A 13712-nucleotide genomic window follows, 5' to 3' on the forward strand; every position below is an offset into this window, starting at 1 on the left:
TCTTCATTGGAGAGAAGAGTGGAATAATAATGGACTAAATAAATAAATGAACAGCCAAATAAAAACATAAAATTACAATTACTAAAAGACCAAACCCTCCCCAGTTCCCAAGAAGTAAACAGGGGATCGACAAGTATAACCACCACTTCAACAAATCTCTAAAAGGCTTGCTGACATGGAACTGCCTTAAGGACTGAAGAAAACAGGGTTAACATACCTGTAACTTATGTTCATCGAGTTCTTCTGTGCTGACACACATGGGGACTGTGCAGGCGCAGGCCAGCCGCCGGAGAATTTTCTAGAGCTTCTATGGCTCCGAAGGGGCCGTCTGTTGCGCGCCTCAGCGACCGTCTTCCCGCCCAAACGGTCACGTGCTCCTCCAGTGACCAACGGCCCCTTCCCTCAGTTCTCCTTTGCCGCCGCTTGACCAACACACTTAGCCGTAACACCTTAAAACACATCAAATTCCGTTACAGCCACCACATATTTGTGCATTGGAATTCACAGCGGGGTAGGAGGGAGGGTTGTGTGTCAGCACAGAAGAACTCGATGAACATAAGTTACAGGTATGTTAACCCTGTTTTCATCTTCGTTCTTCTGTGCCTCCACACATGGGAGTGTACCAAGCTTCACACAATGAGGAAGGTGGGGTGAAGTCCAACACAATTTTATTGAACAAAGAAGAATAACATAACATACACATAGACATATATACAGTCCACAAGATGTGCAGAAACATATACATACTCAGTATATACAACACTATATACAGAAAATATATATAAACATATATACATATATATACACTAAATTACCCAAGGGTACCTAGCAGGTACACAAGGACCTACATCCAAGACTCCTCTAGGAAAAAAGGGAGTGTAGGACAGCCCTGGCCACAGATACATCCTGCTCCGCATTGACATCAATGGCATAATGCCTGACAAAAGTGTCTGCAGAGGACCATGTGGCCGCTTTGCAAATGTTAACTAGGGGCACACCCTTGAGGAGTGCCGAAGAGGATGCTTGGGACCGCGTGGAGTGGGCTCTGACATGAAGCGGGCAAGCCACCCCTGCCAGGGAATAGGCCTTGCTAATGGCCGTCACAATCCACCTAGACAGGGTCTGTGAGGAAGCCCTGTTACCCCTGTCCTTGGCCCCAAAACATACAAACAGGTGAGGACCGGAGCGGAACCCTTTCGTCCTATCCAGGTAATAGGCAATGGCCCTCTTCAAGTCTAGGGAATAGAGGGCCCTCTCCCCTCTAGAGGAAGGGTGAGGAAAAAATGCAGGCAGCGAGATATCCTGCGAGAGGTGGAAAGCGGACACCACCTTGGGCAGAAAAACCAAGCTGGGACGCAGGACCACCTTGTTGGGATGAAACACAAGGAAAGGAGGGTCAGACCGCAGCGCAGACAGCTCACTGACCCTTCTGGCCGATGTCACAGCCACCAAGAATGCCACCTTGTAAGACAAGACATCCAAGGGGCAGGTAGCCATAGGTTCAAATGGGGGCAACATTAGACGTGAAAGCACCAGGGACAGCGACCACTGAGGCACTGGCGCTGACACAGGTGGGTAAAGGTTGAACATGCCCTTAAGGAACTGGCGGGATTGAGGGTGAGAAAACACCGTAACACCCTCAACTCGGGTGTGAGCAGCAGATATAGCTGCCAGGTGGACCTTGAGGGTGGAAACCTTCAAGCCCAAGCCCTGCAAGTGGCACAAGTACTCGAATACAACCCCTAAAGGGCTGCTGTCAGGCACCACTCCTTTAGCAAGTGCCCAAAGTTCAAACCTGCGCCACTTGGCCGCATAAGCGCGCCTAGTGGATGGTCGATGGGCGTTCAGGAGGACCCTCTGTACTTCGTCAGTAAAAATTACAGGGGAGGAACGATCCGCCAAGCCGTCAGGTGCAGCTTCCTGGGGTCGTGGTGGACTAGGCTCCCGTTTAGGAGAAGGTCGTGCCGAGGGGGCAGACTGACATATGTCCGTTGGGACATCCGCAGGAGCTTCGGGAACCAAACCTGCCATGGCCAAAAGGGGGCCACCAGGATGCAGTCCGTCCCGTCCTCCTCTATCTTGCACAGGACCCTGGGGATCAAGGGGAATGGAGGAAACATGTAGTGCAAGCCCTGCGTCCACGTAAACTGGAAGGCATCCCCAATAGAGAGGGGGTCACTCCCTGCCCTGGAACAGAACGTGTGGGCCTTGGTGGTTGCCGCAGTGGCGAACACGTCTATCACTGGATGACCCCACATCTGAAAGATCGGCCCAATGCACTCTACGTTCAGTTCCCACTCGTGGTCCAGCAAAGGGACCCTGCTGAGGGCATCTGCTCGGGCATTGTCTGACCCAGCCACGTGTATAGCACGGAGCGACACGCCGTTCCTGATAGCCCACTGCCAAGTGAGCGTGGCTTCCCGGCACAGGGCCATGGATACTGTACCCCCCTGCTGATTTACGTAGTACATTGCTGTTGTGTTGTCCGTCTGCACCAACACCTGGCGATCTTTCAGCAGTGCTGTAAGGGACACAAGTGCGAAACGAATGGCTCTTAGTTCAAGCACATTAATATGGAGGGTCTTTTCCCTCTCAGACCAGACATCTTGCACAGACACATCACCACAGTAAGCCCCCCATCCCAACAGAGAGGCATCAGTGGTAACCGTGACGTCATGGTGCTGATACCCAAAGGGAGTCCCTTTAAACAAGTTGTCATCAGACAGCCACCAGTCCAAGGAGGAGAGGATGACCCTCGGGATAGAGAATTTGAGGGACGGAGGGTGCAGCAGAGCATCGTACCTCCGCACAAACCAGTTCTGGAGAGGGCGCATACACAGCCTAGCAAAGGGCACCACAGAGGTGGCCGCTGCCATATGCCCTAGTAAGCACTGGATAGTGCGCACGGACTGGAAACGGTTCCTTTTAAACATGGACACCAGACCCCTTAGGGACCGAGCCCTCTCCAAGGGGAGCAGAGCCTTACCCTCCACAGAGTCTAATAGTGCACCAATGTAGGACACTTTGCAGTTGGGCACCAGTTTGGATTTCTCAAAGTTCACCAGGAGCCCCAGGCGTTGGCAAGTGCTAAGTACTAAGCCAATGTCCTGCACCAGCCTAGACTCCGATTCAGCCACGATGAGCCAGTCATCGAGGTACGGAAAGATGGTACAGCCTTCTTCCCGCAGGAAGGAAACCACAGGGGCCACACATTTCGTGAACACTCGTGGGGCAGTGGACAGGCCAAAGGGGAGCACCCTATACCGGAAAACCCTTTGCCGGTGAACGAAGCTCAGGTATTTCCTGTGCTCCTCCCGTATTCCCACGTGAAAATATGCGTCCTTCAAGTCAAGGACCGCAAACCAATCCCCGTGTTTCAGCAAGGCGATCACAGCCGCCAATGTAACCATCTTGAACTTGGTCACCTTGAGGAAGGCATTAAGGCCCCTCAGATCTAAAATGGGACGTAAGCCCCCATCCTTCTTGGGGACCAGGAAGAACCTAGAGAAGAACCCCCTTACAGAGTCCTCATAGGGCAATTCTTCCACAGCACCCTTGGCCAAGAGTGACACAATCTCCGCATCCAGCTCGGCCATAGTATTATTGACAGCTGTCAGGGGTGAACTGCACCTAGGCAGCTCAACGAACTCCAGCCCGTATCCCATTTCAACAATTGTTAAGACCCATGAATCAGATGTTATTGACTCCCACTCAGAAAGGAGTGGACTCAGTCTGTCCGAGAAATTCGGGGATACGGCTGGCGTGACCCGTCAGTACTGCCTCCCGGCGCCCTGCTGATCTCTCTGCTGGGCCGGCGGCTGCGACGGGCGAGGCTTGAAGGGCCTACATCTCCTCTGCTGCTGCGCAGGAGGGTAGGGCCGGTGCTGGTAGGCAGGATGCTGGTGGTAGCCCGGCCGCTGCTGCTGGTACCTGCCCTGGAAGTGGTAAGGGCCAGACCGGGGAGCGTACCGTGGCCTGGAGGTGGGCTTGTCCGCAGGAGCCAGCCCCAAGGACCGCGACGTCTGCCTGTCTTCTTTTTTCTTTTTCAGGGTCTCGTCGGTAGCTTTAGAAAACAGCGAGTCCCCCTCAAAAGGCATGCCCTCCACCCTGGACCGCACCTCCTGGGAAAGGGCAGTAGATCGCAACCAGGAGTGGCGCCGGAGAACCACCGCTGAAGCCATTCCTCTAGCAGCAGTATCGGCAGCGTGGCTCCCTGCATTCATTTGCTGCTTGGACAGCCTGACAGCCTCCGTCCGCAGCAGGGATACCACAGCCTTCTGCTCAGGTGGGAGGTCTCGAGTATAGGATGCCAACTTCTCCCACAGGTAGAGCTGGTAGCCAGCCATAATGGTTTGATAGTTGGCGATCCTCAGGCCCAACGAAGCCACAGTGTACTGGCGCCTGCCAAGAGCGTCAAGCTTCCTACTCTCTTTATCGGCCGGCACAGAGGAATGACCCGACCGCCGGGGGTTGAACTCCTCCGTGACCAGAGAGGAAGGTGGAGGGTGCTTCACCAACGCCTGCCAGGTGCCCTGCTTAATCTTATAAAGCTGCTCGATCCGTTTAGACATCGGCGGCTGGTCACAGGGCACCTTCCACACCCGCTCCACTATCTCCTCTATACCCTCAAGCATGGGGAAGCCAATAGACGCCGGATTATCCCCGTAGATCCGCTTGAGGAGCTTGTCCTTGGTCTGGGGAACTGCTGAAGAGATGTCCATCTCGAGGGCCTGAGCCATCCTTGCCATCTGGTCGGAGTAGATGCGGAGGTCCTCGTACGGTGAACCCGTAGCTGGCACCAGATCGTCAGCTGGCGATGGCTCGGACCAGGACTCCGATTGGTAGTCGCCGAGGCTCTCCACTTCCCCCTCATCGGAACCGAGCTGGGATTCCTCAACCTGGACTGGAGGGGGAACCCACGCTGGCCTTGATGTCGAAGGCCTCGGTTCCGACATGGAGAAACCGGCAGGTGCCCCTTCCCAGTGGCAATGGTACGGTGAGGGAAGGTAGGAGGCCTGTCGATGTCGGGACGCAGTGGACCGGGCGGATCGGACACTGTCCCCGGACCGACGCCGCTCACGACCGGCAGCAGGTGAAGATGGCCGGGCAGGAGATGGACGGCTGCGAAGAGGCGACGGGCTCGGTTCCGACCTCGGCGACCGACGGGCAGGCGATGGTCGGCTCCGACGGGACTGCGGGCTCGGCTCCGGCCCAGACGAGAACTCTGCCTGCACCGTCTCAAAGGCCATCGGATCCGGCACCGGTACGGGGACTTCCTCCGGTTCAGGAGAGCCCAGATGAGGGGAAGGAGTATGAGGAAGCACGATGACTTCCCCTGGAGGAGCGGGATGCGGCGACCGATGATGCTTGGTCTTCTTCTTCTTCTTGGCCGGTTCCGAAGAAGACCTCGGAACCGACGCGCTCCTCGCCTTGGAAGGGGACCTCTGCTTCGACCTCTTCGCCTTGATCGGGATCGAACCGGTCGTCGGTTCCGACCGGGGACTCGGTACCAGGATCCTCGGTTCCAAAGCTGGTCTCTGATCCGACCTGGTGGATGACGCGCTCCGGGGCAGCCACGCCGAACCCTGCGCTGGAGAGGCCGCTCTCGACGCCGAGGCACTCGGGGGACGCGGTTTCGACCCCGACCTCGCGGAAGCCACTGAGCCAGCTCTCGATTGCCGTCCGGCAGAGGGGCTAGGGCCGGCCTTGGGCGGAGGTAACGGAGTGCCCTCAGACATGACCGTCTGCCACAGCGAGGAGTTCAGTCGGGCCTTGCGATCCTGCTGGGCCTTGTTGGTGAAACCCTGGCAGATCCTACAGGCCGACACATTGTGGGTCTCCCCCAAACAAAATAGGCACAGCTCATGGCCATCAGTTTTGGCCATTTTGGTGTGGCACTGAAGGCAGTGCTTAAAGAGAGCCGTGGAGGTCATCTTAAGGGGCACGCGAGAGAAAGGTCAAAACAGTCCGAGTCGTATTACCGAGTCCACGTCAAAGTCCAAAGCGAGATCCGAAGAATAGTCGAGGTCAGAAGTCCGAAGTCAAAAAGCCAAGATCAATCAGTCAGAAGAAAGGCACGAAGCACAAAGCACAGAGCACAAGCTCACGTTCTCTCCAAGCGGCGGCAAGAAGAGAACTGAGGGAAGGGGCCGTTGGTCGCTGGAGGAGCACGTGACCATTTGGGCGGGAAGACGGTCGCTGAGGCGCGCGACAGACGGCCCCTTCGGAGCCATAGAAGCTCTAGAAAATTCTCCGGCGGCTGGCCTGCGCCTGCGCAGTCCCCATGTGTGGAGGCACAGAAGAACGAAGATGAACTAAGGAGTTCTTTGCAATTCTTCTGGGAAGGCATGTCAAAGGCAACCACTGAAAAGGCTGTAGGCCATATATCATTGCCTCTTTCAAAGCAAGTGCTAGCTGGGCCAACCAGAGTTGTCTGTTTGGGTAATTGTGTTATTCTCTGTAAAAGCGGAGTTGTGTAGATTGGGGCATTGGTAGAGAGAAATTACCCAGAGGTCACTGTGGGGTCTGTTTAAGAGGATGTGGGTATGTAAACATTCACGTCTCCAAATGCATGAAAAGGGGAAGCAAGATTCCAGAAGCAGGTTTAGATTAGAAACTGTACATCTTCACCCTCCCCACATTATATTTTTAAGCACAAGGCATCATTTGGACAAAGTTAAGCATTTATGTAGTATACATTTATCCTATCCTTCCTTTCAAGGAACTGAGGGCAGCATACATTGTTCTCCCTTCCCTCTTCTATTCTCACAACAACCCTGTTAAGTAGGTCAGGCTGAGTGAGCACGACAGGTTCCGGACCACTGAGCAAGGGTCACAGCCAAGTGGGGATTTGAACCCAGGTCTCAAAGAATTAATTTAACTCTTGAACCACTAAACCATACTAGCTCTTGGAAGTAAATGCAGCTGGGTTCAATAAAGCTGGTTTTCTTATATGTTTACGATTGAAGCCCAGATCTATGCATATTTACTTAGATGCAACTCCCACTGAGTTTGCTGCAGCAGATGAGCCTGGAATTACAATTTTAGCCTGATGGGAAGGTAAGGACACACTTAGCTCTTTCCAGATGAAATCAGTGTTATTTTAAAACTTTAGTTGAATCCCCTCAATGGTCAATTTATTTGTGATCTTCTGCTAAATGGCTCCTACAACAACGTATCAAATGGTTAAGAATCGTAAACATTTTCATGAATTTCAGTTAAGCTGCACACTGGAGATGATTGTCAGGTTCAATCATTGTACAGAGCTGCAATGCTGTGGGCAGTTACATTGAAATAAGTCCCATTTAGTTCAGCGGGACTTACTCTGAGTAAGTGTGTACAGAATTAAGCTATACATTCACAGGAAACAGCTACTAGAAAGTGAGTATGTGAACCTTAAGATATTTCCATCATCCCACCTGCAGTGAGTGGGCAAAACTAGGCAAGTGGTTTTATCAGTTTTGCCTCAGGGGCTGTCTTTCTCCGATTCAGAACAATCAGTCTGGAACGAAGCATAAGAAATAGCCAGCATTTGAATTTTGACCACAGGCATCTTAAAATATGGATGGGCTTGACCCAGAATTCAGAAGTAGAACTCTGTACAGAAGAATAAAATGCTGAGAGTCCGCAGGTCAAATCAGTCATGAACACACATGAAGCTACCTTATATTGAATCAAACCATTGGCCTATCAAAGTGAGTGTTGTCTGCTCTGATTGGCAGCAGCTCTTCAGGTCTCTTTTACATAATCTACTTGCTGATCCTTTAATGGAATATGCAAGGGATTGAACTTGGGACCTTCTGCATACAAAGAAGATACTCTAGCACTGAGCCACAAACCCCTCCCCTGCCTTCTTGAAAGATGTACTGTGAGAGTTCCTGCTTCTGCTCTTGCTTCTGTCATGAATAGCAGGCCTTAGGCTAACATTTGTCTTTCACCTGGAACTCTCCTTGAATAATGTTGTGGGGATACTAGCCTACCTTATAGGGTTGTGAGGAGCATGAGATATCATATGAGGCATATTTAACACTCAAAGGTATCATACAAATGTACTGCCATAAGGCTGTTTTCAGACAAGTGAAGGCTGTTTTCAGACAAGTGGCAGATAAATATTTTAAATAAATAAATATTATTATAAACAAGTTTCCCACTTACTTCTGAGTAAATATACATAGGACTGCACCATATATTACGCAATCTTTGTCCCCTGAACCTCTGAGGCTGTTCAATAGACACCTTCCTATCTTTGCTAACATGTTTACAGGGCACAGGTTGTGAGTGAACTATGTCAGTGTTTAGGATTAGAATATGAGGGTATTTCCGGGAAACTCTCATCTTCTGAGGTGGAGGAAATTGGCTGCCCCTGTGCTAAGACTAAAAGAAAGTGCATGAAAAAATGGATCTTGAGCATGGCCTAGTGTGACTCATTGGGGTAAGCACAGGAGTTTCACTTTGAATGGCCCTGTTTAGGTCACAGGCTCCCATCTTGGGAGGGGGGAGGGGGTTGTTGCTGCAAATCCATACCTTTAAATAATGGGCAGCTGACCTTTAGTTTAGCTGGGAAAACACATGCATTGCATGAAGAAGAGCCCTGATTCTTCCTCTGCTGTCTCTTGGAAAGCAAATCTGGCTTGACTGGAACCTCAGAGGGATGGTGCTATTGGAAGCAGACAGCCCTGAGCCAGAAGGACAGGTGTGTACATCTGTAGTACTCCAAGCTTCAAGGCTCCTCCTTCCCAGTCAAAGCTGATCCAGATATTCTTTCAGGAAATGGTGTGCACAAACTCATTAATTTTCAAAGCAAAATGTGGTTTTCCTCCTGTGCTGCTTACTTCTTGGTTTGATGCATAGTACAGCCCTTAACTCTTTTGAGACTGGACTTTTGTTTTCTGTGCAAGAGGATGCATCTGTGGTTATAGAAAAAAAAGAGTCTTCAGAGATTAGCTGCATAAAAATCAAAGCTTGAGAAGGTTGAGTTTTTTTAATGTTGTATGAGAATCTGATTCATTTCCCTTTGTGTGTGGCATGTTTTGCTTGTGAATTCACAAAGATCTGTTGAACAAAATCTGTTTCTATTCACCTGGGAATCTCTGCCATGACCCACCCTGCTCTCTTATTGTTTGTTTGTTCTATGTTATCAAGTAGGTTTATTATGGTTGAATCTCCATGGAGTATTTGGGTATGGGAGGTGTTAGATAGAGAGTGGATAGTTGAATGAAATAGCTCAATCCTGAGCACGTTTGCCCAGAAATAAGTCCCACTGCATTGTGACTCACTTCTTCACACATTTGCTTAGGATCGTAACTAGTATCTCCTTTTCTTTGCTTTGTATGATCTTAGATAGTCTCACCTTGGCCATTTTGTGCTTCCCTCTCTGTGAGGTCATGTGCTCTCAGTATATTTCATTTTCCCGCTTTCTTTCCCACTTTTGGACCTTATGTTTGTGAATAGCCTTTCACTCCTACCCATCAATCTTTCTCATCTTTTCCCTTCTAAAACCCACTTCTTCTACAGATTTTCCTGGGCCATTGCAGCTCCACATATTCTGCCCAGCCTTCTACCTTGCGAATCCTTGCTCTCCTTTCCCCATGCCTCCTTTCCATCAAGCCTTGTCTTGTCTCTTGACACTTTGCACTTTCCATTTTGCAAGCTCTCCGGACAGAATCATGACATGTTTGAGATCTTGATAGCTCTTGCTGCACTGCTGAAGCTCAGCCAAAGCACTTGCATACTTGCATGCAGTGCATGTGGAAGCTCCCATTAGGTCAAAGTACTAGTAAGAGGCACCACATTCTTCTTCCAGCATACTTCTGAAAGATATTTTCTATTTTAAACAGCTACTTTCCACAGTGCTGGCTCCTCTCAACCCACAGAGTTACCATGTGATCCACTCAACCCATGTGGTTACCAGGTGCAGAAGCAGCAAACAACTGGAGATATTTTTAAACAAACTGATCCAACCAACCTTTCTGCTGGTTAAAAAGAAAGGAGGGGACCTTTTTTTTAAAGGTTATGTTGGGGAGGGAAATGGCACAGACACGGACAGCAACAACCATCTGAGATGGGGGCTGTAGTATGGAGGGGGCTTAGGTGGGACTGGGCCAAAAAAAGAGTCTGGATCCAACACAATATTTCCAAAATGCAAGGAAATAATGCCTTTTGCTCTGAAAGCCTTTCCCTCCTCTTCTAAATAGGTGGGTGTTTTTAATAAGGGAAAACACTCTACAAATGTTCAGACGCACCCTTGGGTTGATCACTAGGGCGAATGATTAAATATTTAGGTGAAATCAATGCACTTTGGTTGGAATAATTTAGTGCTGTAAGGCTGTAGTCCTAAACACACTTGCTGGGGATTAAATCCCATTGAGTTCATTGGGATTTAGTAATCGTGATTAGGGAAACACCTTTTCCTGGACCACCGCAGATCCTCATTTTCTGCCCGGTCTCTACCCCACTAATCCTTGCTCTCCTTTCCCCATGACTCTTCCATCATGGTGTGTTTCTTATTACTCTGCACTTTCCATGTTTAAGATTACACTTCACATGGCTTATTCAAGTGGTCTGTCTTTCACATGTTATCCCATCCTCCCTAGAAGAAGCTTCGGGCAGCATGCATCGCTCTCTTCTCCCTTCCATGTTATTCTCACAGTCCGGTGAGGTAGGTTAGGCTGAATGATGGACCCAAGGTCATCCAATGAACTTTAGGACTGTGCAGGGATTTGAACCAGAGGTTTCCAGGGAGCTAGTGCACCACTCTTACCACTACATTACACTGTATCTTATGGTTATTTAAAAGCCCTTAAATAATTAAATACTCTTGTTCTTTTTCAAAATTTTCATCTAGGCCCCCTTTTTGAGATTTTAAAGGAAGTTTTTGGTAAACTAAAACGCAACGAACAAATGACAGTTACAGCAAATGTTAAGAAGGAAAATGCAGGGAATCGGCAAAGACTTGGGGGAGGGGACATCTAATTTTTCCTCCTCCAGTATTACCTGTTTCTCCTCTCTGAAGGCTCCCATAGCCTCTCACATTTCCCTGCTTCCTTCTTTCTTTCTTTCCCACTCACCAGCCAACCTACCGCTATCTTTTCCCCAGTCTTCAGTTTTCATTTCTTCATTCCCACTTGTAGCCTCAAGCAAGGAAAATTGTGTGCATGTAGCAGTTCTGGCCATTGGCCCCAGTGTTAGCCACCGGCCAACCCACAAGGACTTCTGGGGGCACTTCACTTTCCCCTGTATTACTTTCTCCACACTATTTCCTTTTTTCTTCCTCCTAGCAGGTGCCATATTCTTACCTTTCCCTTCTTCCTTCTCCCCTTCTCATATACCAACCACCTTACTTTTTATCTGCCCCTCCCATCTTCAGCTACATATATTACTTATTTACTTAATTTATACCCTACCTTTTCATCCAGTGGGGACCAAAAGCAGCTGTCTTTTATTTTATCCTCACAACAACCCTGTAGGTAGGTTAGATTGAGTTAAGTGTAACTGGCCCAGGGTCACCCTATGAGTTTTCACAGCAGAGTAGGGATTCAAACCTGGGTCTCCCAGATCCTAGTATGAAACTGCAACCACTACCCCACACTGGCTTTTGTGGAGCAGCTTCTATTGAATAATAGCAAACAGTGCGTCCTGGGTGAGTCATGCAAGATGCATGCTAGTAAGTTGCCTGGGGGTTGCTGCCAAGCGCTGCCTTTTACTGAGAGAAACCAAGGCTTGAAGGCGGCTAACATTGTTTTGGTTGCCGAGCAATGATCACTGTGGCATATGTTTCTTAAAGCTACAAGCACTGCTTCTGCCCCCCCCTCCCACTTTTTTATATTTCAGATTTTTATATGTAAACCTGGGGCTTTTTTGGGTTTACAGAAAGATCCAACTTGTGTGGTATGACTCTAATATCTCGATTCAAGTATCCACAGATTTGGCCATGTAGAGAATTAGATGTATTGACATTAAGTGGTGGAGAGGAGAATAATGTAAACTGCTCTGGGTCCCAATTGGAGACAAAGGTGGGGGATTAAATAATTAACGAAAGCCTTAGCTGGTTGATCTACTGACTAAACTGATTAATGCTCATAGCTCTATTTATTCTTTTCCGACTTCCAGGGCTATAATCCAGGACTGAGGCTAAATCTTGAACAGGCTCTACATTGTGATAGGCAGCAACCATGCACCCCTCCCTCACACCTTTTGCAAGGGATTGGAGTACAAAATAATTCAATGGCAGAAGCTATCTGATTGGCACTGGCTATAATATTTGATTTTGTGCCTCTTGTCTGTCACTGCTTTCCTCAGAATGTGTGTGAGTTTTATTGGCCTGAAATGTTTATAGGAAATCCTGCTGAGTAGTAAATCCTGATTAGGAAACGTTATCATCTTCTTTGCATGAATGTAGGTTCAGCATCTGGCTGTCATAAAAAGAAAAAATGCTTTCAATGAGTCAGTGTAGCTACCAACGGTGAACAGCCAACTTGCTTTTGCTCCTTTGATAACTGAGATCTTATCATCTTTTGTGATTATTTTTTTTTAAAAAACCAAACAATCCTCTATCATTGTATGTTTGTATTATAGCAACCTAATTTGAAGGGTCTCCTATACATACAGAGCAGATCCAAAACCATCTTTGAAAGGTGAAGGCGAATGTATAAGTTATTTTTTAAAAAACAATCTGTAATCAATATGAGGATATCAGTGTTCCCTCATTTTGGAGAAGAAAGCCTTTTCTTTACTGCATAGGCAGTTTATGGCACCTTAAAGAGAATCTCCCATCATTCCATATCATACACACAAGAGATGGAATTTTCAAGTTGTCATGCTGAGCTTCTACAGCCAAAATAATAAAGATTCTTTTGACACTACTTAGGTTCATCCTACTTTGCTAATCTACCATCTATTAGGAGTGGTCTGTATCCATTCTGAGTAAATCTATTCTTTTGATTGGATCTTTGTTTTCACCTGCGCTTTGCAAAGCAATGTTGCCCACTGGGTCCTAAAAATTATGCCTTCTGACCTCTCCTTATTAATACTTCCCCTCCCCTTTTGTAGCTTTGGATATAAAACTCTCTGCCAACTGAATGTGATTCTTGATGCAAGTGATGAAGTGGGGTTCGGCTCACAAAAACCAATGCCATAATACATTTGTTAATCCTAAGGTGTAACAGGACTTTTTGTTACAACCAGTTGCAGAATAGCTGCTGGCCAACTATTCATTTGTTAGGCTGATAGTTCAGACTGGTTAGCTGATTAAGAAAGTATAGTTGTGTTTTTGAATGAGACACTAACCAGAGCTTGGAAACACAACTGAGGCAAGAGAGAACCATGTATCTGTGAAAAAACAGGGGTTTGGAACAGACAGAAATGAAGACAAAAAGTTGTGAGTTAGCTGACAGTGACATAGTCTTGTGTATAGGATCTCTCTGGGGATCTGATGTGAAGTAGCAGATATACTGCTGTGTAGGACCACCTCTTTGCCTGTACGTTTGTAAATGGTGAAGTATTATGAAGATGCCAAAGTGTTGTCTTATCCAAAGGAAATCTATTAGGAAATCACTGCTCCTGGGACTTCTCACAGCTCAGGAAAATGGGTAATAATGAATAACACTGATGTGAGGTGGGATGGTTTTTACTGTAAACTTCTGTGGCTGAAGAGCAAATAATTAGAATCCCAAAAGAAATCTGAGCATCCTACTAGGAGATAAAGAAGCCACTGC

This window comes from Eublepharis macularius, chromosome 5, assembly GCF_028583425.1.
Source record: "Eublepharis macularius isolate TG4126 chromosome 5, MPM_Emac_v1.0, whole genome shotgun sequence".
Lineage (NCBI taxonomy): Eukaryota > Metazoa > Chordata > Lepidosauria > Squamata > Eublepharidae > Eublepharis > Eublepharis macularius.